This window comes from Oryctolagus cuniculus, chromosome 7 (genome assembly GCF_964237555.1).
Source record: "Oryctolagus cuniculus chromosome 7, mOryCun1.1, whole genome shotgun sequence".
Lineage (NCBI taxonomy): Eukaryota > Metazoa > Chordata > Mammalia > Lagomorpha > Leporidae > Oryctolagus > Oryctolagus cuniculus.
In genome coordinates this window covers 3,797,487-3,823,426 of record NC_091438.1, presented here as the reverse complement: position 1 = coordinate 3,823,426, position 25,940 = coordinate 3,797,487, and the positions used below count along the sequence as shown (strand labels likewise).

General features: G+C 49.9%; 1 protein-coding gene across 3 annotated transcripts in view; it reads left to right on the top strand.

Annotated features, from left to right (window-relative positions):
• TNR (tenascin R) overlaps positions 1 to 25,940 on the top strand; it is a 432,700-nt gene that overhangs the window by 211,825 nt on the left and 194,935 nt on the right. For all 3 annotated transcript variants that reach the window (XM_070077163.1, XM_070077161.1, XM_070077162.1), the window contains one exon: positions 18,297 to 18,395. The gene's annotated coding sequence lies outside the window, so the exon portion shown is untranslated. The remainder of the gene's footprint in view (positions 1 to 18,296; positions 18,396 to 25,940) is intronic.

Below are 25,940 nucleotides of genomic sequence, written 5' to 3'. Positions count from 1 at the left end.
CTCCTTCCTCATCCCATTCAATGAGCTAACTACCATTCATTCTGCCTTTAAAATAGATCCCTGCTTTCTCCCCCACTCTTTGTTCACTCTGCAGTTACCCTCGAACTTCAGGAGTACTTATCCTCTAGCCAGTCTGCACGCTTCAGTCACTTTTCACTCGTCCATCTCTGTATTACAACAAAAGTTCTCCCGCCCTCTCTCCCGGAATCTTAACTTGCCTCTTGTTTTGCATAAGAGATTTCAGGAATGGGTATTTGGCAAGGTGGTTAAGACAACTACTTGGGATGCCCTCATCCCATACTGGACTGGCTGGGTTCAGGTTCTGGCACCGTTTCCTATCCCGCCTTCCTGCCTGTGTGCATGTTGGGAGGCAGCCGTGATGACTCAAGTACTTGGGTCCCCGTCACTCATGCAGGAGACCAGATTGAGTTCCTGTCTGCTGACTTGGCCCTGGCCCCGCCCTCGCTATTGCAGATATTGTGAGGGGACTGAACCAATGGCTAAAAGATCTCTCTGTCTTTCTCTCCCCGTCTCCCTTGTCCTCTCCCTCTTCCCCGCCTCTGTATCTTTCTGCCTTTCAAATAAATAAAAAATTAAAAAAGAAACTTCACAGGTTCTCCAGTTTGCAGTAAAATCCTAGTTTCACACTGTGGCTCTCAGTGTTCTTCACAGCCAGGATCCTGCTTCTTTTTGCACCACTCTGTAATGCCTGGTCACCATCTGGTATCCCTGCTGCAGAACCGAACTTCTCATTAGTATCAAAATGCCCCTCGATGTTTCTGTCCCCATTTAGTTACTTACAGGCTTCCCTGTGCCCAAAAGCTCTTCCCATTTCTTCAGTCTTAATCCCTTAAGAACTGGTCTTGGCTCCTCTCATAAAGCCTTCTCTGACCTTGCCCATTCCCCTTGCACCTGCTCTCCAATGGGTAACGCCAGCCTCTGCAATGTTAGTCACACTGCATTATTGCTCACCTGGCTTCTCTTCTTTACATAGACGCTGTGTTCCCAGGAGCAGGGACTGCATCATTATCCTCTCTGAAACTGCCCAGGAACTAACACAATGCATACACATTGGATACTCAATAAGTGTTTGTTGAAGGAAGGAATAAACAAGCGAATGACATCATCTGGACTGGGTCACATTAACATCGTGGTCAGATTTTCTAGTGGGAAGTTTTCTTCCCTGGCTGCTTGCCAGCTGCAGGAGACACAGTGTCCTTTCTGCGTTGAGGACTTCTTGCCTTTGTGTTGAAAGCATTCTCTCTGCAGCCCCAGTAGTCTGAATCTGATGGTCCCAGATGCGAGAAACCCTTGGCAAAAATCACCGTGTCTCCTCACAGCTGCCCTGTACTCCAGCTTTCCTAAGTGAGCCCCGCCGCTGACTCAGGTCCTTCCATGGACTCTCTGGAGCTCCCTAAACCTGAGCTATACCCTCACTCTTTCTGCCCTCCTCCCCTCTCCATCTCTGCCAGCCATTTGCTTTCCAGAGCTCAGTGCAAAATGGAAATGTGGAGTCCCTTGTTCAATATCATTAAGAATTTCAAAAGAGTTGCCGGCGCCGCGGCTCACTAGGCTAATCCTCCACCTAGCAGTGCCGGCATACCGGGTTCTAGTCCCGGTCGGGGCGCCAGATTCTGTCCCGGTTGCCCCTCTTCCAGGCCAGCTCTCTGCTGTGGCCAGGGAGTACAGTGGAGGATGGCCCAAGTGCTTGGGCCCTGCACCCCATGGGAGACCAGGAGAAGCACCTGGCTCCTGCCTTTGGATCAGCACGGTGCGCCGGGTGCGGCGGCCATTGGAGGGTGAACCAACGGCAAAGGAAGACCTTTCTCTCTGTCTCTCTCTCTCACTGTCCACTCTGCCTGTCCAAAAAAAAAAAAAAAAAAAGTAGCAGCAATGCACAGGGCTTTAGAGCACAGGGACCCATTTGGTTGCCTGGGCCCTGCCAGCCAGCGCTTGGAAGCATCTACATACAGAGGGTCAGACTAGGAATAGTCTGTCCGTTCTTCAGGAAGATGAGTGAGGGATGATGAGAGAGGGTACGTTTGCCTCTGTTTAAGGGCAAAATCACTGGAACGAATTTGGTGGAATAAGTTAATTCTGAATGAGGTCTTCAATTAATGTAGCTGGGAAGAGAGTTTGGAAAATTAAAAATATGAGGTGTCTTCAAAAAGTTCGTGGAAAATATGTATTATAAAAAAATGCAAGGATTTTAAAATTTTGTGCACCAACATAGATTTATCTTGTTAAAAAAGATTTATTTTATTCATTTGAAAGTCAGAACTACAGAGAAAAAGGGAGAAACAGAGATCTTCCCCCTGTTGGATCATTCCGCAAATAGCCATGGCTGGGGCATGGTCAAACCAAAGCCAGGAGCCTGGAGCTTCATCCGGCTCTCCCACATGGGTGCAGGGGCCCAAGCACTTGGGCCATCTTCTGCTGCTTTCCCAGGCACATTAGCAGAGAGCTAGATAGGAACTGGAGTACCCAGGACCCAAACCAGTGCCAATATGAGATGCTGGCGTCACAGGCAACAGCTTAACCTGCAACTCCATGGATTTATCTATAATTCCATTTTTGTATGAACTTTTTGAAGTACCTCCTATGTGTATGTGTGTGCGGTATAATTAATATGTGTGATTCTTTGATAAGGGACTGGACCTATGCCATTTGGAAGTTGTTTCAGTAAGAATAGCTGTCTCATCAGAAGCATTTTGTAATTATGAAGAAATTGCTTGTCACTGCTTGCATCTAATCAGGAGATATAGAGTGATTGCGTGAACTCCAGGCTTTGAGGTGTGGGCAGAGTGCTTTCATCCTCTATTAGGGCTCTGTCAGGTGGCAAAAGGACAAGGAGTAGGACGAGCAGGGGTGGAGAGCTCATTCTTTCATTCATCCATTCATTCAGCTAAGCATTTGTTGAGGATTCCTTTTGTGCCACTCAGATCAGAACGTTCCTCATAGCAAGGGCAGATGCGACATTAGATATTAGGACCAGCCCCAGGAGCCACAAATGGGTTAAGTCCATTCAGCCATAAAGCACCTCTTCTGAACCTGTGGTGAATTTACAGTCCAATAACGCTTAGACTTAGGGGTGGGGCTTAGTGTCCTTGTGGAGAGGAAGCGCTGAGATCGGGAAGCCCTGGGTTAGGTTGGAGGGATTCCCTTTCTTCTTTTTATTTTCCCTTTCCTTCAACCTAACGATGAATAGTAATGAGAAAGTTCCTGAGTTCCTGGGATTTGCCCCAATGCTGCGGTGCGCCACACCGAGCACCACACTGGTGGTAGTTATTGGTCTTTTTTTAAAATTATTTATTTATTTATTTATTTTTTTGACAGGCAGAGTGGACAGTGAGAGAGAGAGACAGAGAGAAAGGTCTTCCTTTGCCGTTGGTTCACCCTCCAATGGCCGCCGCACCCGGCGCGCTGCTGCTGGCGCACTGTGCTGATCCGATGGCAGGAGCCAGGAGCCAGGTGCTTTTCCTGGTCTCCCATGGGGTGCAGGGCCCAAGGACTTGGGTCATCCTCCACTGCACTCCCTGGCCACAGCAGAGAGCTGGCCTGCAAGAGGGGCAACCGGGACAGAATCCTGTGCCCCGACCGGGACTAGAACCCGGTGTGCCAGCGCCGCAAGGTGGAGGATTAGCCTAGTGAGCCGCGGCGCTGGCAGTTATTGGTCTTAACTCTAGCACTGGGAGACACTTCCAATGTGTCTTGCACTTGTAGAGCATCTTCCAGGTTCCAACCATTATCTCATTTTGAGTCTCATAACACCCTTATTTGGTAAATTTAAGGTAGAACCACATGAATTCGCTTTTCCTGTGAGCCAAATGTGAGCAAACCTTGGCAGTTTCATATGGTTCAGTCTAGCATTGCTGATGCTGAAATCCCCATTTCCTCTGCACCCAGAGCAGAGCCTGAACCCACGTCTGTGCTGTTAGCATCCCCTTGGTGTAAGGGACCCCAGGCAGCAGCGCGGGCATGGATGGGGAGTGTTCATGTTAATGGGCTTTAACTGTCCTGTTTCAGCCCCAGACTCAGTAATGGTGCTCTGTGCAAACTCATTAATGTTTAATCAGTTGACTGTAATGATTTGTTACAAATGATCTTTAATTCTTGGCTGTGGTTAATCAGTACTGAAAGGCACTTTCCCTGTTATTTTATTTGGATAGGACTCTTAGTGAAATACTTGCCTGCCATTACTTAATCACTTATTTGTTTTCCCTCTGCACACAATTTCTAGCGGCACACAGCAGTATTTAATGTGGGCATTTTCCCTTTACTGAGTGAATTGAGTGCCCTAAGCTGTAGGGGCAGGGAGAGACAGGGCCTGAGTGGGTGTCTGTGATTTGATTTGATGCCTACTGACCCCCTTCTGCAGGCCAAGCACAAAGCAGGTGTTGGAGCTGTGCTGACTTGTTTTGAGCCATTGCAGCTCAACTTGGAAACGGATACTCTCCCAGCACATGGTGCAGGAGAGGGAGTTTAAAAGGATGGTCCCTAACCCATCTCTGGCATGTTAGGAAATCTTCCTGGAGGGGGTGAACTGGGGAGATAGGTAGTAACCAGAAAGGCTTCTCCAGGCAGGTGGAAGGACAGAAGCAAAGGTCCAGAGAGAACAGGTGTGGGAATCGAGAAGACACACGTAGCAGAGTGTCCTTAGGCAGGGAGCAGGTGAGGGAGGGCGGGTCTAGAAAGAGGAGGTTGGGAAAGTTAAGTGAGATGGGATCACAACATGCCTCAGGCACCCCTTATACCTCGAGAGGTTCAAGAGGGGAAATAACCCGAGTTGATTTGCTTTAGAAAAATCCTGGGAGCAGCATGAAGAATGGATTGGAAGTGGGTTAAGCAGAGGAGGGAGACCCAGTGTGGAGCAGGAGGAGGATAGGGGTGTGGAGGGATGGAGAGGTAGTAAAACAGGCTAGAGAAGGTAGAGGCTTGAGGGAATGAGCAGCTCTGAGATGAGGCCGGTGGGTGCTGGGCAGGGTGCAAGGTGTGGCACGGGAAGAATGGGACAGAAGTGAAACATCTGGCTGCACTCACCAGGGTTCACCATGGGTGAGACCGGGCTGCCACTGCAGGGAGGGGGAGGGCTAAGAGCTGATGGAGGAGCCAGGGCTGGGGCTGATCTCTCACCAGCTGTTGGCTCTCAAGGATCAACTGGGATCTGTTTTGTGGGATTCTGACCGGTGAAGGGAACTGAATTCCCTCACTGCCCCCAGGCTCTGATCAGTTAGCCTCTCCAGGGAGCCCAGCACCACCATTCAAAGATTTGAGTCAAACCTTGGAGCTGAATGATTCAGGAGGCAACCTCGGCCCCATGTCTGACTGCAGAGAGAGGTGAAACCTGAGACCCTGCCCGCGGCCTGTCTCTGAAAGGGCCTCCAGCCTCTGTGTGCAGTGGCCCAGGGAGCCTGCTAACAGGGCGGTGCTTGTCACTGGGGTCAGAGGAAGGACTGGCTGATGGGAGAATTGCCATGGCAATAGTTGATCTGCCTACTAAAGACAATTCCCTCTCCCTCTACGTCCAACACGGATTTGCCTGACATTACCTCTTTTGCTGTCATTTCTAGAAAAGCACAGCAAGTGTGAGAAGCATTAAAAGTGTGCCCTTTATAGCCGTTTTGGGTGGCTCCACTCCCTCTATCCATTAGATGTCTGTGGCTGTCTTTAGATCCTTCCCTTTTGCTGTCCAACACCATGAACTGATGAGACCAGTTCATGGTTTAGTATGAGTGACTTGCATGTACCTGTCTCTTGGGGTGGTGAATAATAGCATAAAGGGCTGACTCTAATGGTAGGGAGTCTCAGAAGCAGGGACCTGCAGTTTTGAGAAGACCTTCCAGCCACACCGGATAAGCCGCTGCCTGGGACTAGATTTGCCTTCTTGGTTCTTGTGCGTTCCCAGAAGGACCTGTGAGGTTTCTTCAGAACATCATGATGTAAATCCAAGAGGATCTCTGACTTCCTGTGGCCTTGGAAAGTGGATCCCAGGTGCATTCAGGAGAAACAGGCACTGGCACAGCTGGTTTCCCCGTCTGTGATGCTCCTTCCCACGTCTAGCCCTGGCCCTCGCATCGTCATCTGAGCCTTCTCCCCAGCCAGCTCTGCTCACGTCTCCCCCAGCCCCTGGTGAGTGGCCATGTGCAAATCTCTCTAGAGATGCAATGGTTAAGACGCCATTGGAATGCCTGTATCCCATGTCGGAGTGTCCTGGCCTCACTCCTCACTCCAGCTACCTGCTAATGCCCATCCTGGTGGCTCAAGTACCTGAGCCACTGTCATCCCTGGGGGAGACCTGGAAGGAAGCACTGGCTCCTGGATTGGGAGCTCTGTCGTCTCCTTGGGCCTGAGCGTCTATTTCTGGGGAAGGAGCCCTTCCTTTCTTTTCTTTTTTTTCTTTTTTTTTTTTTTTTTTGACAGGCAGAGTGGACAGTGAGAGAGAGAGACAGAGAGAAAGGTTCTTCCTTTGCCGTTGGTTCACCCTCCAATGGCCGCTGCGGCCGGCGCACTGCGCTGATCCGATGACAGGAGCCAAGTGCTTCTCCTTATCTCCCATGGGGTGCAGGGCCCAGCACTTGGGCCATCCTCCACTGCACTCCTGGGCCACAGCAGAGAGCTGGCCTGGAAGAGGGGCAACCGGGACAGAATCCGGCGCCCCAACCGGGACTAGAACCCGGTGTGCTGGCACCGCTAGGTGGAGGATTAGCCTATTGAGCCACGGCGCCTGCCAGGAGCCCTTTCTTAGCCATCTCTTTATCACTGGTGATCTTCAGTTCTCACAGAGAGTAACTGATCGGGATGTGAATTTTCTTTTCCTTTGTGGGGAGAGGTGCAAACAGGTGACTGTAGCATGGAAAGCAGGGAGGGGTTCTGTTTGCGACGTTTCTCTCCAGGCATTGCTGTTGTGTTTCTCGGGCCCTTGCTGACTGAGGAGAGCAAGATGAAAGAGTCACTATTTCTGCCTCTCAGAAGGTCGATTCGAACATAAGCGTGAAAGAGTGAAAATGTTGAAATCGTGGTTTCCTCTTATCTCACAAGGGTGGTCTTGTCCTTAAACACTGTCACCCGGGAACTGGCCGGCTCTGACTAGATTGGAATCCCCATGCAGGCCTCAGCCTCCCAAGCATAGACTTCAACATCTGGGAGTTTGAAACTCCCCTGGAGGCTGGATTCACCAGAGCTGGTGTTGCCTCCCACCCAGCGGGTATTCGCAGGAGTGTTTTTGTCAAAATGCTTGGCAGGGCACTTGCTAATGCAGGGTGAATGGAGGCCAAGGATGGAAATCAACTTGAAACATTCTGGATGGTTCCATTCAAGGGGGAACCAACTTACCCAAAATGGCAAGAGTGTGCTCTACAAAACACAGAGCTACATGGCAACTTTGGATCATACCAGGGCCCCCAAAACTCAAAATTTGGGATAGAATTTATTTGGAAAGCAGAGAGGGGGCGTGGGGAACAAAGAGCTCTCCTATATACTGGTTCACGCCTCAGTGCCTGCAATAATGGAGAATGGGTCAAGCCCAATCCAGGAGCCAGTGCTTCCTTCCAGGTCTCCCCCAGGGATGACAGTGGCTCAGGTACTTGAGCCACCAGGATGGGCATTAGCAGGTAGCTGGAGTGAGGAGTGAGGCCAGGACACTCCAACATGGGAGATACAGGCATTCCAATGGCGTCTTAACCATTGCAGCAAATGCCCACCCCCTAGAATTTTAATTTGTGAAGATTCATATGCTGATTAAGGAAAATGAATATTCATTTTTCAGGACAACTTTATGCTAACCCGCAAACAATACTTGCCTACACTAGCTTAAACTCCCTTAGTTCCATATTTGGAAATGGATTATAGACAGAATACACACAAACTTTTCCAGGAGCCTTTCTGACCGGAGTCCAGGTCCTGCTAAGATGGAGACCACTCCAGTGCCAGTGGCCTTGTGGTCACACTGCAGGTGGCCACTCCCCGGCCCTCCCCTGGCCCTTCTTTCCCATTCGCCACAGGACGGGCATCTAAGCAGACAGCTGCAGAGACCTCAGCTCTAGTTCTGCCCAGTGAACCCTTCTTCCACGGTTCCGGCCTTGCACTCGACTTCCTGAGCTGCTCTTGTTTGCACTAAGCCCTTGACTTCTGACATTGCTGCCCAAGCTCAGGTTTCTTAAATATTCTGCCTCTCCAGACTTGGATATTGGAGAATTCCATCAAAAAAAAAAAAAAAAAAAAAAAAAAAAAAGAAAGCATCCCACTCAAAATGGTAAATGGGTTTCCTCTGGATTTGCACTGACTCCTGGTTGAATCTACTTCCTGTTTGACTGGGTTACTTCCCTCCTGTTGCCCACCAGTTCAAAGATTCCAGGTTTTGTCCACAGATAGGGACTGGAGTGTTATCTGCGCATCTGCTCAGAGAGTCCTGTGCATTTCATGCCCCTGTTGACTTATGGGAAAGCAGCAAGGGTTTGGCTCCCAGCCAGCCAAGCCCAGAGGGGAGCCCTTCATCAGATGCCTGGGAAGTGACCTTTTATGCCTCTAGTAACTGAGCTCCCCTCCCCCTAATTGCAGATCCAAAAGAGATGAGAGAGCGCAAATTAAAACTGAACTTGACCCAAGAAGACAGGGATTCCTGGGTCAGTCACCAAGTTGTGCCTTTGGGTCACATCCTTGGACAGAAAATTGGCTATCCTTGAGGAAGGCCTCATGGTGCCATCAGAGAAAATATATTCAGCCTCTCTGGTCCTGAAGGTCATGCCTTTGCCAGCCAAACACCGGGTAAGCCAATTACCTGCCCCAATAGCCATTTATTCAAGAGAAGAAATACTCCCCTGTATCAGCACCCGGGAGGGGCAGGGACTTGTATCAGGTGAAGAGAGAACCAGGATTCACCTTAGCGCAAAGCTCTGTCTTCCCCCTTTGGCCCTATTTTTTTTGCCTTCTTTCACTGAAGAGAACACATGTCTTAAAGACAGGAAGTTACTCTGGTGATAGATGGCCAGCAAATGCAATTAGGTCCTCCTCAAGTGCTCTCCAAGGGGTGCCCTTCCAGTGCAGGATTCCAGGTTTGGTGGCCACTTAATAGCCATGCACCGAGGCTTCCTGGTAATGAACCATTTGTCTCTGTCAGGCTTAGGCTGCCAGAACGTCCAGCTCCCTTCAGACACAGGGAGGCTGTGGGCAAAGGTGGGATTGGGAAGAGGCAGAACGGATGCTGGGGAGCATTCTGGTCAGGAAGAAAGGTTCTCAGGACAAGATCACCAGGGTGGCTGAGGACATGCAATGGCATGACTCCCAAGGCCAGGCTGGGACAAGTTGCAGCGCAAGGAATGAAACTCTAAAATACTCACTCATCTCAGTGCCTGAGATTCTTAATTCTGCCATCTCAAGGGCTTTGGAGGGATAAAGAAAGAAAGTTCTCCCAGACCTCGCCCTTGAGCTCTTTGCACTCTAGGGGGGAAGGTCAAATACACCCCATCAGATTTCCAGGCAGGCCACACACAAACACGTGAAGCAGCACGTTCAATATTGACTCATCTGTGTAGCTAAAGGGAGGATCGAGGAGGCCATCTGGATCCTGCCTGCTTTAGCTCTTAGCCCCACTCTGCCACTTAGAAGCTGAATGTCCTTGAGCCGGTTACTTGGCCTCTTTGTGTCTCTGTTTCCTGAAAGTGGACTGGGGTGACAAGGGGACCTCCTCCTAGAACGACTCAGCAGGGCCCTGCACAGGAGGTCCCACCGTGGCCAGTGCACTGCCTGCAGTTCTCTCCCTTCTCTTCTGAGCTGGGGCCTTAGCCATTCCTACACTGTGTTTCGCTTTAGCAATCTGGTGAGGTATACAAATTCTTTCTCAGAAGAATGGTAAAATGCATAAAACAAAATGTGCAGGATTACACAGGAAACTGCATTTTTATTGAAATACAGTTATCAAATACTAAAAAAACCCCAAATCTGTGTTATAGTAATATATGTGCTGCTTTATTAACACAGTAAATAACAAGATCTGCTGGCAGGTCTAATAACTACCGTAATTTTGAGGTAGTAATAAGCTTAAACAATATGTCAGCATATCTGCAACAACCATAATGAGATATAAAACTATCTGCGATTCCTACTGATGACAAAATTATGGCTATGCCTAATACTGCTATGACTTGTTGCCCACATTCAGAACTAGAGGAACTGCTCCATTGTTGTTGGAGGCTGGTGAGAGCAAACATGTGGTTGTTTTCATGGACTCTGTGCAGACCACAGGGGAAGAACCCTTGCTACAAGGCCTGGCTATGGCTGGGTGTGGTCTGAGTGTGCCCCAGGGCCTCGTGTGTCCCACGAGGATGCAGACTGACACTGACTGTGCTGCATGGAGGTGGAGCCTTTGGGGTACACAGCACTGCATGAGATCATTAGGGTGGAGCCCCAGGAAGGAGAGAGATGTGCAGATGTGTGTGCTCCCAGTCTCTTGTTGCCTAATGCCCTGTGCTGCCTCAAGCTTCCACCAGCAAGACGGTCCCTGGAGCTTGTGCCTCCAGACCCGAGAGCCAAAACAGACCTCTGTTCTTTATGTTTTACTGCAGTGAGAAAATGGATTAATCCAGGCTTGGTAGAACAAGTTATAACCAACCTTTCTAAACTTTTAAAATAACAGTTATTTTCTCATTACTAAAGCACAAGGTAAACACTATGGGGCACTTTAAAAATGTGGATTATGGGGTGTGAGTTGCAGTGCAGTGGGGTAAGCCACTGTTTGTGACACCATCATCCCATATCAGAGTGACGGTTCAATTCCTGGCTGCCCTGCTTCCTATCCAGCTCCCTAGCTAATGTGCCTAGGAAGGCAGTGGAGGATGGCCCAAGGACCTGGGCCTCTGCTACCCATGTGGGAGGCGCAGATGGAATTCTTGGCTTCTGACTTTGCCCTAGCCCAGTCCTGGCTGTTGAGGCCATTTGGGAAATGAACCAGCAGATGAAGGATATCTCTCTGCCTCTTCTTCTGTCACTCTGACTCTCAAATAAATACATAGCTTTGAAAATACGGATTAAATGTAATAACATTCAGAGAGTCACTGTTCTCACTAGGTGTAGGCAAATGTGGGGCTAACCATGTTTTAGGTGGGGCATCTGCTCCGCTTACGACCATCAGATTGGAGTTTCACTCAAAGGGATGTCAAGGTACAGGGAGCTTAGCAAGCCCAGGTCTAAGCACCATAAATATAGCCAGAAACTACCGGAAGCTCAGTTACGGAAAGGGGCCCCAGCCCTTGCTAGCAGACCCACAGACGGGCAGAGCAGCTCTGGCCTCCTCAGCCCAGAGGCCACACAGCCCCACTGAGATGCGCTGTCTCATCCATCTCGAATCTTGTTAGACCTGATGAATTGCCACAAGTCTAAATCATGAATTGTGAATAATGGAAATTATCCACTTGATGAGGGCCACCAACTGACGCTACTCAAAACCTGCCAAATATTCACATCAGATCCCAGATGCCTGCAAGCGGAGTGTGAGGAATCATTCCAATAATCCATTTAGAAATAATGATCGTCAGGTAGCACTAAATCTAAGAGGCATTATGCAATCTAGACAAATACACGCACACACGTGTGGATCAAGAGACCTTCTGCCGCCCTAAATAATCCCCGTGCAAGCTGTGTGGCCCTCTCTGGGGTGGAAAAGCAGTGTGACATACGATTGGCTGTCCCAGGTTAACTTGGGAAGGCTGAAGGCTTTATTTTTTATTATTAAAGATTTATTTATTTGGGGCTGACCCTGTGGTGTAACAGGTAAAGCTGTCGCCTGCAGTGCCGGCATACCATAAGGGCGCCGGTTCGAGTCCTGGCTGCTCCACTTCTGATCCAGCTCTCTGCTATGGCCTGGGAAAGCAGTAGGAGATGGCCCAAGGCCTTGGGCCCCTGCACTCATGCGGGAGACCTGGAAGAAGCTATTGGCTCCTGGCTTTGGATCAGTGCAGCTCGGCTGCTGCAGCCAACTAGGGAGTGAACCATTGGATGGAAGACCTCTCTCTCTCTCCTTCTCTCTCTGTGTAACTCTTTCATTTATTTATTTGAAAGTCAGAGTTACACAAAGAGGAGGAGAGGCAGAGAGAGAGAGAGAGAGAGGTGTCTTCCAATCGCTGGTTCACTCCTCAGATGGCCGCAACAGCTGGAGCTGTGCTGATCGGAAGCCAGGAGCCAGGAGCTTCTTCCAGGTCTCCCATGCAGGTACAGGGGCCCAAGGACTTGGGCCATCTCTACTGCTTTCCCAGACCATGGCAGAGAGCTGGTTCAGAAGAGAAGCAGCCGGGACTCGAACTGGCACCCATATGGCATGTTGGCACTGCAGGCGGTGGCTTTACCCGCTATGCTACAGCAGTGACCCCAGCTGAAGGCTTTGAATGGCTTGTCTAGTCACTGTCACATGACATCCATGGGGAACCCACTGCAGGTGCATTTAGAGTATGAAGGAGGCCAGGTTCTGCTTTATTTCCCCCAAAGTCCCTAGAGGACACAGCTGTGTGAGCCCTGCAAGCAGTGGCCAAGCAAAGGGTCCATGGTGCATCCATTGTCCATCCCGTGGGAGCGCCAAGTTGTTGAGTCAGCATCGTCAGGTTAGGGATGTGCTGCGTCATTCAAATGGCACCTTTGGGAGATGAAAGCCAATGCTGCTACAGCAAAATTAGAAAAACACTTCCCCCACTCAGACCTCACAGCAATGTTCTCTTCTGACCGCCAAGCCAGCTCCTTCCCTGGAGGGGAGGTGGAGTGCTAATGAAATGCTGCTGGCACACTCATCAGGATGGGACTGGGACTGTGTGCTGTCCCGAAGGCACTTCGCCACCCCCCTCCCACCAGGTGGCCCAGCCCCTCTCTGCCAAGCCTAGTTAGGGATCATAGCCCAAAAGAACAGGCCAGCAAAGCTGCTGAGAGCAAGGCACCTCCAAACTTCAAAGGGATTTTAATAAAACAATATGGAAAGGGCAGCCTGTTCATTTTGATTCTCTACTGGGTCACTCAATTAAACATGAGATTCTGGGCAAACTTGAACCCCCTGACCATATTTTCTATTAGTATTATGAGTAATAATAAAAGATAATTATTATTGGGCCTGTCTTTCAAATATTGCAGATATCAGCACCTCAACTTAATTAATTGTTAATTAAGATATGAAAGAACTACAGTGTCTCTCACACATCCTGACTTTATTAAGCCTCAACAAGTCTTCCACAGGGAGAAAGACCTAAATAGCCCAGCCAGGGCCCCTCTCCTGGTTCACAGAGCAGGGTGGAGGGGATGGGGTGAGGCGAAGGGCTCAGTCTGAGCAGGGGTCACAGAAGTGCTTGGTGCAGTTGTTAGCGTGATGCCCCCGGGAGGAAGGGATGAGGGAGAAGAGGAAGGAGGTGAGCTGGGGTTTCTACCTTCTGCTCCACACTGGGCTAAGCCTTTCAACAGGTTAGCTGAGCCAATCTTCACAGCAATCCTGTACTGTGCCCATTTTACAGATTTCAAAAGCAGTACTCGGAAGGATGATCTAATTACCTTTTCTAAAAGTGCATGACTGCTAAGAGCTGGAATTTGTACCAAACTCCATGCTTTCCATTTGACCTTCCAGGGAAACACAAAAACCAGAAATGCCTTTGTCAATGTCTTTCCTGTCATTGATAAAGCAAAAACCCATTTGTGGTAGCTGGACTTCAAGATGGCCCACTGACACTCGCTTCCTGGCTGTCACTCTTCTGTAGGCCCCTCCCACATTAGACAGGGCTACCTTGCATAAGCCGTAGAAAATTGTGGAAATGATGGCAAGATGGTCACAAGAGGCATGTGGCTTCCACCTTTCTCTTTATTGGACGGCTCGATTCCAGGGAAGCTAGCCACCGTGTTGGGAGGACACTCAGGCAGCCCTGTGGGGAGACACTGAACGTGCAGCATCACATAAGAGAGCCACTAGGGAGGCAGACCCCACGTCCCAGCAGGTCCTCAGGTGACTGCAAGCTAGCTTCCTTGGCGTCTTGAGTGACACCTCGTGAGCAACCCTGGATACAGCTGCCCAGAGAGACCAATTCCGAATTCCTAGCTTGCAGAAACTACGACATTATAAATGCTTGTTGTTTTAAGCCATTGCATTTGGGGGTAATTTGTTATGCATCAATAAATAACAAATTGAAAATTCATGAACTTTTCATCCTCTGCTGAATCGCAAAGTCATGCTAATACTAGTGGGTCAGAGAAATCCTTCTAAAAAAAACATTCAAATTTGTATGCCTCAAAGTAGAAGTCTAAAATAATCGTCATCCAAGATCCTTCATGGCAGGAAACCTTAGGAGTTTAGGAGCAGAACATGGGTCAGATCACTAAGAGTTGCCTAAATTTCTCATTAAGATGACTAAGTACACTATTAGAATTATTTATTGATTGATTTATTTATTTGACAGGCAGAGTGGATAGTGAGAGAGAGACAGAGAGAAAGGTCTTCCTTTGCCATTGGTTCACCCTCCAATGGCCGCCGCGGCCGGCGCACCACGCTGATCTGAAGCCAGGAGCCAGGTGCATCTCCTGGTCTCCCATGGGGTACAGGGCCCAAGCACTTGGGCCATCCTCCACTGCACTCCCGGGCCACAGCAGAGAGCTGGCCTGGAAGAGGGGCAACCGGGACAGAATCCAGCACCCCGACCGGGACTAGAACCCGGTGTGCCAGCGCCGCAAGGCGGAGGGTTAGCCTATTAAGCTGCAGCACCGGCCAGAATTATTTATTTTATTTGAAAGGCACAGAGAGAGAGAAAGAGAGATTTGCTAATTGCTGATCCATTCCCGAAATGCCCAGGAGACAGGAACTCAAGCCAGGTTTCCCACAGGAATGGCAGAGAGCGATCAGCTTAGTGCCTAACAGGTGCACATCAGCAGGGGAGCTGGAATCAGGAGCGCAGCGGGACTGAACCCCACGCACTCTGACGGGGGATGCAGCACCAAGAGCTGTCCTAACCACTGCAGTGAGGTACGCTTTGTCGGACTTCCGTAATCTTGTGAGAAGCGAGAAGAAAATAAGTCGATCATACTTCTGAGTACTGAGCAGTTTTGTCTGGAACTGATCAACATCCTTGGGGTCAATGACTTTCCCAACTCCAGCAACTCTTGGTACACAAAGTCGAAGCATCCTAGCATCATGGTTTGTACTGAAAATCAAAACGAGCTGTTGCTGTCAAGTCTACCTCTGCAGCTCCCCTGGCCTGGCAGGTGCTTTTCTTCTGCCTTAAACCAAAGGACGAAGCCACAGAGCTTCGGAGCAAATCTGAGCTGAGGTCAACGGGGCCTCTCCGGCTGTGCTCTCTGGATTGCCTAGATCCTCAGATCCCGCCTGGGCAGTCAGGGTCAGGGGGTCAATGCTACAAAGTCCACGCCAAGCCCCTTGGGTTGCTGAACTCACGGTCAGCACAAGAGGTCTCAGCCTTTGATGAGAAAAGACTATCTAATGCACATTTTCTGTACATATTTCATAGGAAAACATTTGTTTTTGAAGCAGAGCTGGTACAAGTTGACCCCAGGTAACGGTGGGCATTGAGGAGGGGAAGTGCAGATAAATGAGTGGGTTTGGAGAGTGGACAGAACACGTCGATTTGCTGAACTTCATTCTAGCAGGGCCTGTGTGGCCATGGCTTCAGGAAGACTGGCACACGAGTGCTGAAATTCAATTTGGCCATTGCTTGGCCCACAATTTGAGATATGCTTTTATTTAAAAAAATAAACAAACAAAAAAAACCCTGGTTAAATGGAATAGAGCACAGTGTTAGAGAATCAGAGCCCAGCATTCGCGTTCCAGTGCTCTGCATTATACTCTGTGTGCTTGGGGCATGGCTCAGGCTGGTTCTTTCCCCACCCCTCTGCCTCACAGACTGGGTGGAGGCCGTGCCCTCTTCACATCTCCAGTGCCTGGCAAGGCCTAGGAGCTCACAAGGCCCTCAATAGTTGCTGCCAGTGACCACAGAGTTAAATCAGTGTGCCTACGTCTTCACCCACGTGTGTCTGCTGTCAGATAATGAGGAAGGAGGTATGAAAGGATATGCCCCAGACAGTCAACACAGGGGCTGAGGGTTCGTGTGCAGTGCAAGGGAAGAGAATGGGTGGGCACAGGCCAGTAGCCAAGAAGAAAACACAGAGGTTGTGCTAAAAGTCTAGATGTCTATGAAATGTCATCTTGTGCGAGTATGTGTAATCGCTTAAGTAGATTAGGGGGAAATGATGATGTCTGTGTGCTAAGTCAGAGCAAGTTACAGCGCATTCCAGTGAGAAACTACAAACAAAAGCCTCCTATGTCTCTGTTATATGTGCATGTTAGGTGTGATGAACAAAAGGGAGGGTCTGTGTTGCGGATACTCTGTGGCTGCTGGTGCTGCTGGCTGGGCGCGGCTCACAGCTGAGTCCCGCAGCCAAAATGGGCTTCGCTGCCCCAAGTTGTGCCTCCCCTTTCTCTAGTGAGAGTCCACACCCAGAGATTGATCCACACAGGATCCAAAGGCTGGATCCCTTCTCAGTGCAGACAGCCAGCTCCGGGGTCCCCGCTGGCCACCTCGGCTTCCTGTGCTCCCCCACGAGTGTTGTGACCCACGTGGTTTGTCCTGTAAGCCTTCTGTGTGTGTCAGCCTCAGCCTGTCTCCCGGGAAATCACAGCAGAGTGGAAAGTCACATACCAGCCGGCGCCGTGGCTCACTAGGCTAATCCTCTGCCTGCGGCACCGGCACCCCGGGTTCTAGTCCCAGTTGCCCCTCTTCCAGGCCAGCTCTCTGCTGTGGCCCGGGAGTGCAGTGGAGGATGGCCCGAGTGCTTGGGTCCCTGCACCCACATGGGAGACCAGGAGAAGCTCCTGGCTCCTGGCTTTGGCCTGGCCCACTCATGACGGCCTCGCTCCCAAGGCTGCAGCCTCAGGATCCCTCACACCCCCTAGCTAGGCAGCCACTGCTCTACACAGGAGCATTCTTCCCCATGGCTCCCGCCTCCCCTTGCAGAGTGGCAGGACCTGCGTGCTCCCTCCACATCTGGGGTTCCACGAGGTCCTCCAGGGCGGGCAGACTCATTCAGGAACAACTCAGGTGAACGGCCCCCACCTTGGCCAAATGCTTGCCTCTGCCACCTCAGACCCCACGAGAGGTTTGCAAATGCATCCTCTTTAGACCCCTGTAAATGATAACTCCCTGGAGCGAGTTCAGCAAGGTTTGTGAGAAGCCAGCCCTGGAAGGCATAACGGTCCAGCTACCGACTGGTTGACCGACCCTTGGGAAGCGGGCAGGAAGACGCCTGGTCCTGGGGTTGATGAAGGAGGCTGGCCAATCTGCTTAGGCAGAAGCACCTGCTGCCCCAGGTGGTGGAGCTTCTGCCCTGAGAGAGCTACACTTAGGCACTCATTGGTTCACGGGGTATTTGTCTGCCTCTTCTGTGCTGGCTTTGTGCTTAGACGAGAGCTGAGGCAGTTGAGTGGGGCAAAGATGCTGCCCGTGAGGGCTTGGGCTTCCAGAGAGAGAATGGCACAGAGACTTAGAGTCAATGCTGACACTCATGGGCCGGGATGCTCAGCGCACCAAGGCCATTAAGGAGAAGAGGGGTTCACGTCAGGTGGTTGGATGGGAACTTCTTGGGGGAGGTGTCAAGCATTCGTCACAATCTGATTATCTAAGCATGTTACAACAGCCACTTTTGGAGATCCCATATTTGTTACCTAAAACACCTTTCTGTAATCATCCTCAAGAAGTTTTACCTTAAGTAGTTATCATTTTATGGTAAAGCTGTGAGGGTGCATGAAAGAAAATTAATGAAATAAATAAAATTCTGGAGGGAAAAAATAAATAATGTAGTAAGTAACAGCTGAGGTGGGCATTTGGTGCAGTGGCTTGAGTCGCGACTCGGGATCCTGCACCCCGTATCAGAGTGCCGGGTTCCTCTGCTTCCACTCCAACTTCCTGCTGACGCGCACCACGGCAGGCGCCAGGTGGCGATGCCTCTAGTACTTGCGTCTCACCCACACGGAAGACCCGAATGCAGTTCCAGGCTTCCGGCTTCTGTCTGGCTCAGCCGTGGCTGCTGCAGGCATTTAGGGAGTGACCCAGTGCATAGAAAATCTCTCTGTATCTCACTCCCTGTCTCTCTTTCCAATAAAAAGGAAAATACACAATTTATGGACTAAGTAAAAAATTCCGTTTCCTCAGTAATCCACAGCGCTCACACTCAAATTTAGTGAAAAGGAGAGAGGGCATTTAGAATGGAAAGGGAAGCCGAGGGTTTTCATTTTGAACACTTAACTACATTTCTTCCTTTCCTCGTTCCCCTTCCAGGTGGCCTGGTCATCTTAACCAGAGTGGACCCATCTGCTTGGGAGTTAGGGCCCCAGCACGCGCAGTAAAGACCCAGCATTGAAGACCTCAGCACACAAGGTACTATCTCCCCCTGACCTTTTTCCATCTGTCACTCTGAGGGCCAGTGTGAGGCCGCCACCGGTCACTGCGTGTTCCCAGGCATCTGGGACTGCAGCCTGGAGTGTGTGTGGGGGGGTGGGGGGGACAGGCTCTCTGAAATCAGGTGGTCGACTGCGTTGGCTCCTCTGGGCTTCAGGCTGCAGAAACCGAGCACCAAGGTTTTGGCTTCTCATAAAATATTTCGGAAATGCATTTCATGACACGGTCGGTCGTAAAAGTGTGTTACTGTGCTCAGTCCCTCCAAGCGGCTATGCTGGATTCCCTGGCCGCCCGCGCCTGCACTGGGCCCACGTGAATCAGTACTAAATTATTCATCAGGCTGCCTCTCACATTTCTGGAGTTCCAAAACCCCTAATAAAGTATTATGAAAAAATATCCATCTCTTTATCTCTATCCATAACTATTTATATGGCTGGAGGAAAAACCTGTCATTTTATTTCTTTTAATTTAAAAGCTTTCCTAATTCCTTTTTCATACCGCATATATATGTCTAAAGAATTTTCAAGTTGAAATAATAACCTCTAAAAAATGGTCCATGGGAGAAGCTCTTAGGATCCATGGAGCTGACAGGCACAATGAATATTTTGCTCCCCTAGTAACTTTCCGTGGCACTCAGACTCGATACGCTGGCACGGGAGCTTTCCACGCCAGCCCTTTCCTACCGTGCAGGATCTCGGACCCACCAGCCTTCCGTCTCCACCTGCACGACGGCTTAGGTTTGTTCGGCAAACGCTCCACTCCTGCCCTGGGCTCACTGCCGCCTCAGGCTCTTCCCTGGGCTTCTGTAGGCCCAAGACAAGCTTTCCAGAAGTGCTGTGTTCCAATCCACCCAGAATGCTCTCAGCTGACTTGTGTCTCCCTGAAAGTACCCCCAGGCTGTTTAAGACACCTGTGAGTGCTAAGCTCCCAGCATGCGCCCTCCCATAAAGCTGCCTAGCAGTCATGCACACTGAAGGGTGAGTTGGTTCCTGGGGGGCTTCTAGGTCACCAGCTGCTCGAGATCAAGTTCTCTGAGCGGCAACTGGGGTGCCAGCCACAAAAGCCTCCTGGAAATGTTATGGTGGAGACACGCCCTCCACCAGCACCTTGCTCGGAGAAGGTACTTGCAGGCATGAAAGAACGTTCGAAGCACCGCTTGCAACGGGGGGATTGAACCCTTCAGCCAGAGAGCTTGTGCGCATGAAAGTACCTGGTCTCTAAACTGATTTCTGAATGCGGGTTCAACAGGGGTGTGAGATCTGGGGTGCTGTGCCCCTGTGGTTGGCATCACAAGGACGCCCACGTATTTTCTGCCAGCCCTGCTGTCTGAGGTTTTTGACCGAGGTTGGAAAGATGAAGGAGGGGGCGCAGAATCGACTTCGTGGGGTCCCTGGGGAGCCGTACGCAGAAGGCAGCCTGGGGAGAGGGAAGAGCCCTGGACACGAGCCTCCCGGTCACAGCTGGAGCCAGTCTTCCTCCAGGAGCCGGGAGCCTCTCCCAGGCCTCTCCCAGGCCTGCCTTGGAAAGCAATGCACAGGCTGAATCGGAACATGCTCCCGAGCATCAAGAAGAGCCTGGTGTGTGAAGCAAGGCTCAGCGATGGCCCGACCGCAGCAGAGCCAAGTCCATTTCCGTCTGGGGCCAGCAAGATGCGAGGGAGCTGTCTGGACAGCACCAACAGCTCTCAGTGGGCCCAGGCAGGGGCCGCGAGACACTGCTGGCTCCCGCGAGCCTGGAGCTTCTTGGAAGGCTGCAGGATGCCTGCTGAGAGGTGGTTCTTAGAGGCACCCACTGCTCGGCTTGTCCAGTCTGCAAGGCGCTTCCTGGCACAGGAGCCTGATCCCCTACCCCCCACCCCGCCAAGCCGTGCCGCAGGTGTACGATAACCTCACAGGAGCTGGTTGAGGTCAGCTCTCCCCACGCACCTGCAGACCCCTTTTCACCCAGGCAGCTTGGTGCGGGGCTTGAAGAAGTTAGCCAACAGGAAGGCGGCCAGGACGCCTCCTGGCTCTTTGCAGTGCAGACCGAGGTGCATCACCAGGCTGAGCTGAGCTGCCTTGCTTCGCTTGCTTCCATCCTACTGTCATTCCCCGTGCATTTGCAAGCAGCTTATTTTAAAAGCTGATTAGATGAGCCCTTAATAACATTAGAATTTAAATGGCCCCAGATAGGCTTTCAGCTCCTTACCAAATTGAGATAAATGTGATATTTGGGGAGCTGAGTTCCCAGCTTTGTGGTTGCTCTGGACTGCAAACAGGTTCCAAAGCAGTGCCTTCTCCTGTGGTTTCTGCAGCCTAACTGTGTGTGTGTGTGTCTACACGATTCCATTTATCTCTAAAGAGCTGTGGTTCTCGGAGTAGATGTGTCTCCGTGATCAAGCATTTTCAAGGGAAGGCAAATTGGGCACAAGGGGCCCAGCAGAGAGTTCCATTTTTCAATTAAAGTAATCTGTGGGAAGACTTCTCTCTGCTGCCTCCCCATCCTCTGGTCACTTTCCGTTCCAGGCTATACGCTTTATTGAGCAATTACTAGTTAGTCATTTGATTTAGCATTAATGCTGCTAATACCTGGCTTATACCAAAAATGATATGACCTGGTCAGAAGCATGAGTGTTTCATCTCATGAATATATTCAGCACCCTCTGATGTATTCCCAGGGAGGAAAAACACACTGTGCAAGCCAAACAGGTACTAGCTTCCAATTAAACACCCTGCTACCAGATTTAGAAAAGCTGAAAACAGAATGGCAAAGGAGATGCAAACCACCACCACCACCCCACACGACCATGAACAGATGGCTCAAGTTGAGGTAAATGTGTTATTCCAGGTACGGTAGTCCCCTGTATCCAGGAGGGCCAAGTTCCAAATCCCCCTCCCCCAACATGGGCATTGGCAGCCGCAGACACTACCAAACCCGACCACCCTGTTTTTTCCTGTAATGCATACTTATGTAAAATATCATTTCTGAATTAGGCACAGTAAGAGATTAGCAGTAACTAATAATAAAATAGAACTACAGTGATATACTGTAGTAAAAGTTTTGCGAATGTGGTCTGTCTCTCAAACTATCTTTTTTCTTTAATGTATGTCCACTTATTTCTCCATGATGCAAACTTTCTTCTGTGTAGTTCTATGAAGTTTTATAAATTCCTCCAGAGAGAATTTGGACACCTTTGTTGAATTTATTCTTATCTCTGAGACAATCTCAGACGTTCCAGAATAACTTTTCCCCTAAACTCTTTGAGAGTAAATTGGTACCTGATCTCCCAAATGCCTCCGTGCATACCTTCTACGGGCAGGGAGCGTTCTGTTTGCACAGCCGCAATGAAGCTCAGCCGTCTCTATTAGCAGTGATCCTCTGGTTATTACCATATAAGCCTCAGACTGTTCAAGTCTTATATTGCTCCCCAAATGGCCTTCATAGAAACAGGACGCAGTATATACATATATGTATATGTACTTCAGTATCTCTCTCGCCCCCCTCCCCCTCCCCTCCCTCCTCCTGAAATATCTTGTATTGGTCCTTCTTGTGGGATGTGCAAGGATACAAAACCTGTGTGATGAGACGAAGTGAATGGAATGACACAGGCATTGTGGCGCAGCCACTTGGAAGAGCATGCATTTAAAACTGATGAGTTGTTTATTTCCAGAATGTTCCCTTTAATATTTTCAGACTACAGTTGGCCTTAGGTAACTACAACAGCAGCAAGCAAAACTAAGAATGGGTTTAGGGGACTCCTGCACACACAAAAAATTGAGTTGTCTTTTCTTTCCATCTCTCAAACTAAGCCAGATACTTGGGTTTCTGCAGCTTCAGTCTTGCGACTCCTAAAAGCATGGTTTGCATCTCTGGACATGGGTGGTCACTGAAGAACCACGCCTGAGTCTGAGCGTCCTTCTGCAGTGCTCAACACAGGTAGCTGCTCTTGCAATCTTTCAGAAGACAATCAACCTTGAGCTTGATCCTTGTGTTTGCAAGCAGGCAGGAAAAGACAGTCTGCCATGTCCTCCTAAAGGGAGGGGTGGGGGTCTTTCAGGAACCAGCCAGGAGACCTGGGCAGAGCTAGGAGCTCTGAACTCACAGGGTTGGTGGGGGGTGCTAAGGACTTTCAGGAGGAAGATGTTTGTAACCCATCTCAACTGTGGCTGCTCGGGCAACTACATACAGTTTGAATGTGAGTGGCTGCTTTGGCACCTGATTAAAAGCAAGGTTGAGGAAGCCCAGTAGAATGCAGCCCCGGGGATGCAGAGCCTGTTCCCAGATGTTCACCAGGCAGGGCTGAGCTGGCCATCCCATTCAGAGGTGTCAGAGGAGCTCCTAGTGGAGCCTCCATGCCTACCCTGCAACTTGAGGAAACAGCATTCCCTCCGATTGCAATCTGCTCAGCAAAATCCTCCCCTGTTTGTGTTCCTCTCTATGTTTCATGGATTACATGTGAACGACGTGGTGGCACTGGGTCTGTCAACTGGAAGTTCACTTGCAAGCTCCCCTGTTCCTTTGCTAAGCCTGGGGCTGCACACAGAGAGCTCTGCCTGGTTTTGTTCCTCTCCCCAGACGCCTCTGTGCAGACTTTGTCCTTGATTGCCTTTGTCCCGGCACTCCGGAGACAGCCCCTCCTCCTCCTCCTCGCCAACTCTTCCTTGGCATCCCTGGTCTTTTCCTTACCCTCCTCTCCAGCCATGTCTATCCACCATTTTCCACACTTCTCGTTCTCACTTTCTCTAAGTTCTTTTTCTTCTGCTAATAAATAAGACTTGGTCTCCACTGAAACAAAACAACAAGCACACCTTCCTCTTGATTTCCGCCATTACTTTCTCTTATCCTGAACGCTACAGGAGTACTCTACCCTCACTTACTACCATTTTTTTTAACCTTTTAATGCTATGGAAAGTGATGTATCTATGTTGCACAAAACTCAACATGCATTGAGTACATACTATGTGCCATACCCAGTCTGGGTCCAGATGTCCAGGAAGATGACCATGCCTACCCCTATTCCAGATTACCAAGCACTAGGGCCAAGTACTGTAGAGAGGTGAGATGAGACTCATCAGCCCTGTCCTGGGGCAGGGGACTGCAAAGCAATTGTCAGCAGAGGTCTGAAACAAGAAAAGAAGGGGCGAGGGGGCCAGTCCAGGTAGAACAGCAGAATGGCCAAGGTCACTGAGGCCAGTGGGGCCCCACCAGCGAGAGCTGCAGCTGGCATTCAGCACATGACAGGAAGGGAAGGTGCGCTGCAGCTGCAGAGGAGGGCAAGCATTTGGACTTCAACTGTGAGACCTTGAGAAACGTTAACCCTTTTGCGCAGGCAGTGGCATGTTGAGAGTGATGTAATCAGATGGTCTCTAGAATGATCACGCAGGAAGCTGCAATTAGACAGGGAGATCAGACCAGAAGCTGTTCTCATCATCCAGGTAAGAGGTGACAGGGCCTGAAGCAAATGGCAGAGCTGGGGATGGAGAAGAGGGGACCCTAAGCAAGCATCCCCCCATCCTCCAGAAGCCACCCAGGGAGATGTTATCTCTTCCCCTAAACCCTCAGAGCCTGCATGGTGCCTTCCTTACTCAGCTTCCTCCACTTGTGTTCCAGTCCTTGTGCTTGCCCCACTGTTCCTTATCAAACTGTATCTTCCTCTCTCCTTCAAATTACAATACCTTACTCGTCATCAGAGCTGAAGAAAAGGTGATTTAGTTGAATTGGATTTTCAAGAGCTCCAAACCATGAATAATTGAGCAATCAGCCATGTATAAGTGCTCATCATTTACATAATTGTGTAAACAAGCTGGTACAAAATTCTTATTTTTCCCATTATTTTCATTTTCCTGGAATGCCCTGCGATCTTCCCAGTTCTCGAGGGTTCCGGGAAATAGTAAACAAGTATTCTGCACTGCACACAAGTGGCAGAGGCGCTGTCGTGTCCTCACCTCCCCAGGCCAGGGAATGGCGAAGGGAGGAACAGATGATTGCATTGATTGACTATGAAAGCCACGTGCAAATATTGAGAAATTTGCCGTCTGAAGAGACAGAACTGCCAAGCACACTGCATGATGGGACTCACGCGCTGGGTCCCCAAGGTCAGTGTGCAGATACAAATTGATGAAGCTAAGTACTTACTGAAATTGCTTTCCAACATACAGATGAGAATTGATCACAAGCACGACCTGTATTTATGGTGGAAAAGCTTATGTAAAATTACCCTTTGGTATGTTATCAAAGCAAATTCAAATTGCCCAGATATTTCCTTAAATGAAAATATCTACAATGTAGTTAACAAACATTGTAAGGAGTTAACTGGGGCTTAAAATTTTATGATAGCTTCTTTAGAGTTTTCTGATTGGCCCCATAATAGCTATTATTGTGGCATTAGTCTCTCTCTCTTTCTCTCTCTGGTCAAACCAAAGGATTCTTATTGGTCATGAGTCATCCCAATGTGACGGCCAAGTTGTCACCCTGGAGCACACATCTCCGTCACCTACAATGCCAGGAGTCAGAGCCTTCCAAGTGTGTTCTGCATCCAACATGCATACCAGTGGCTGTAGGTGCCCCCAGTCAGTGGCTTGTGGGGAGCAGTGAAGAAAACAGGAAGTGGAATGGGATGGGCAGAAGGACAGGTGATACAGAGAAGGGAAAAATAAGAGAAAGGGGTAGAAGACGCAGTTGGCAATCTTCATGGAGTGACTTATTTTGGTCAAATATAGAGGTGTGGGCTACACAGAAGAACTGCATGTCATGCACCCTGCTCTCCAGGAGCTGAGGACTGAGTCGAGTGTGCAATTCTGAATGAGCAAACAAGCAGTATATTCGAGCTCTAAAGACTGTGCCCCAGCATTGGCGGTGCTATGGCACCGAGAGCAGAAACAGAGCAAGTGTCATAGGATTCAGGGATGTGGAGAGGACCACAGTAAACGTCCTGGCAGAGGTTGTGGGCGTCAGCCTGAGCCTTGGCACGGAGGTGATACAAATGGCCATGGAACCTCGGACTGGGGAGAAAGTGAGACCAAAAGGAGGAGGTGAAAGAGGAGAGAGCAGGAAACAGAAGTTTCCAATGATGTTGACGGAGCTACCGCCACCGCCTCACATCTCCCTAGGTGCTGGGCCCTTGGACTGCCTTGGCCAAAGACCAGGCATGTAGGCAGAAAATACTGCTGTGGGCCCAGTCGTTTCTGCAGAGCTGGACTGGAGCCAGTCAATTTCTGTTTCCCCTGTAATCAGAGAATGAAGCATTCTCTCCCTTGTGTTTGCCTGAGAGGATGTTGTTTACACTGAAAACCTCACACCCTTCAGATTGATCTTTGACAACTGGATTCTCATATTGCTAACAATTAGGAGTGAAGAACTGGAGAAGCGTCACAGCAAATGAGACGGCTTCATTAGCTGAGGCTTCCGGAAGCCCCAGAGAGCAAGGTGAGATGGGTGACTCGCAGTCAATAGGTGGGAAGTCTTTCAAGAGGGCTCTGTAGGGAGCAGGATGTTACCAACACAATATGTTTTGATTGGCATCGTGCGATCTCCCTGCCCTGAAAA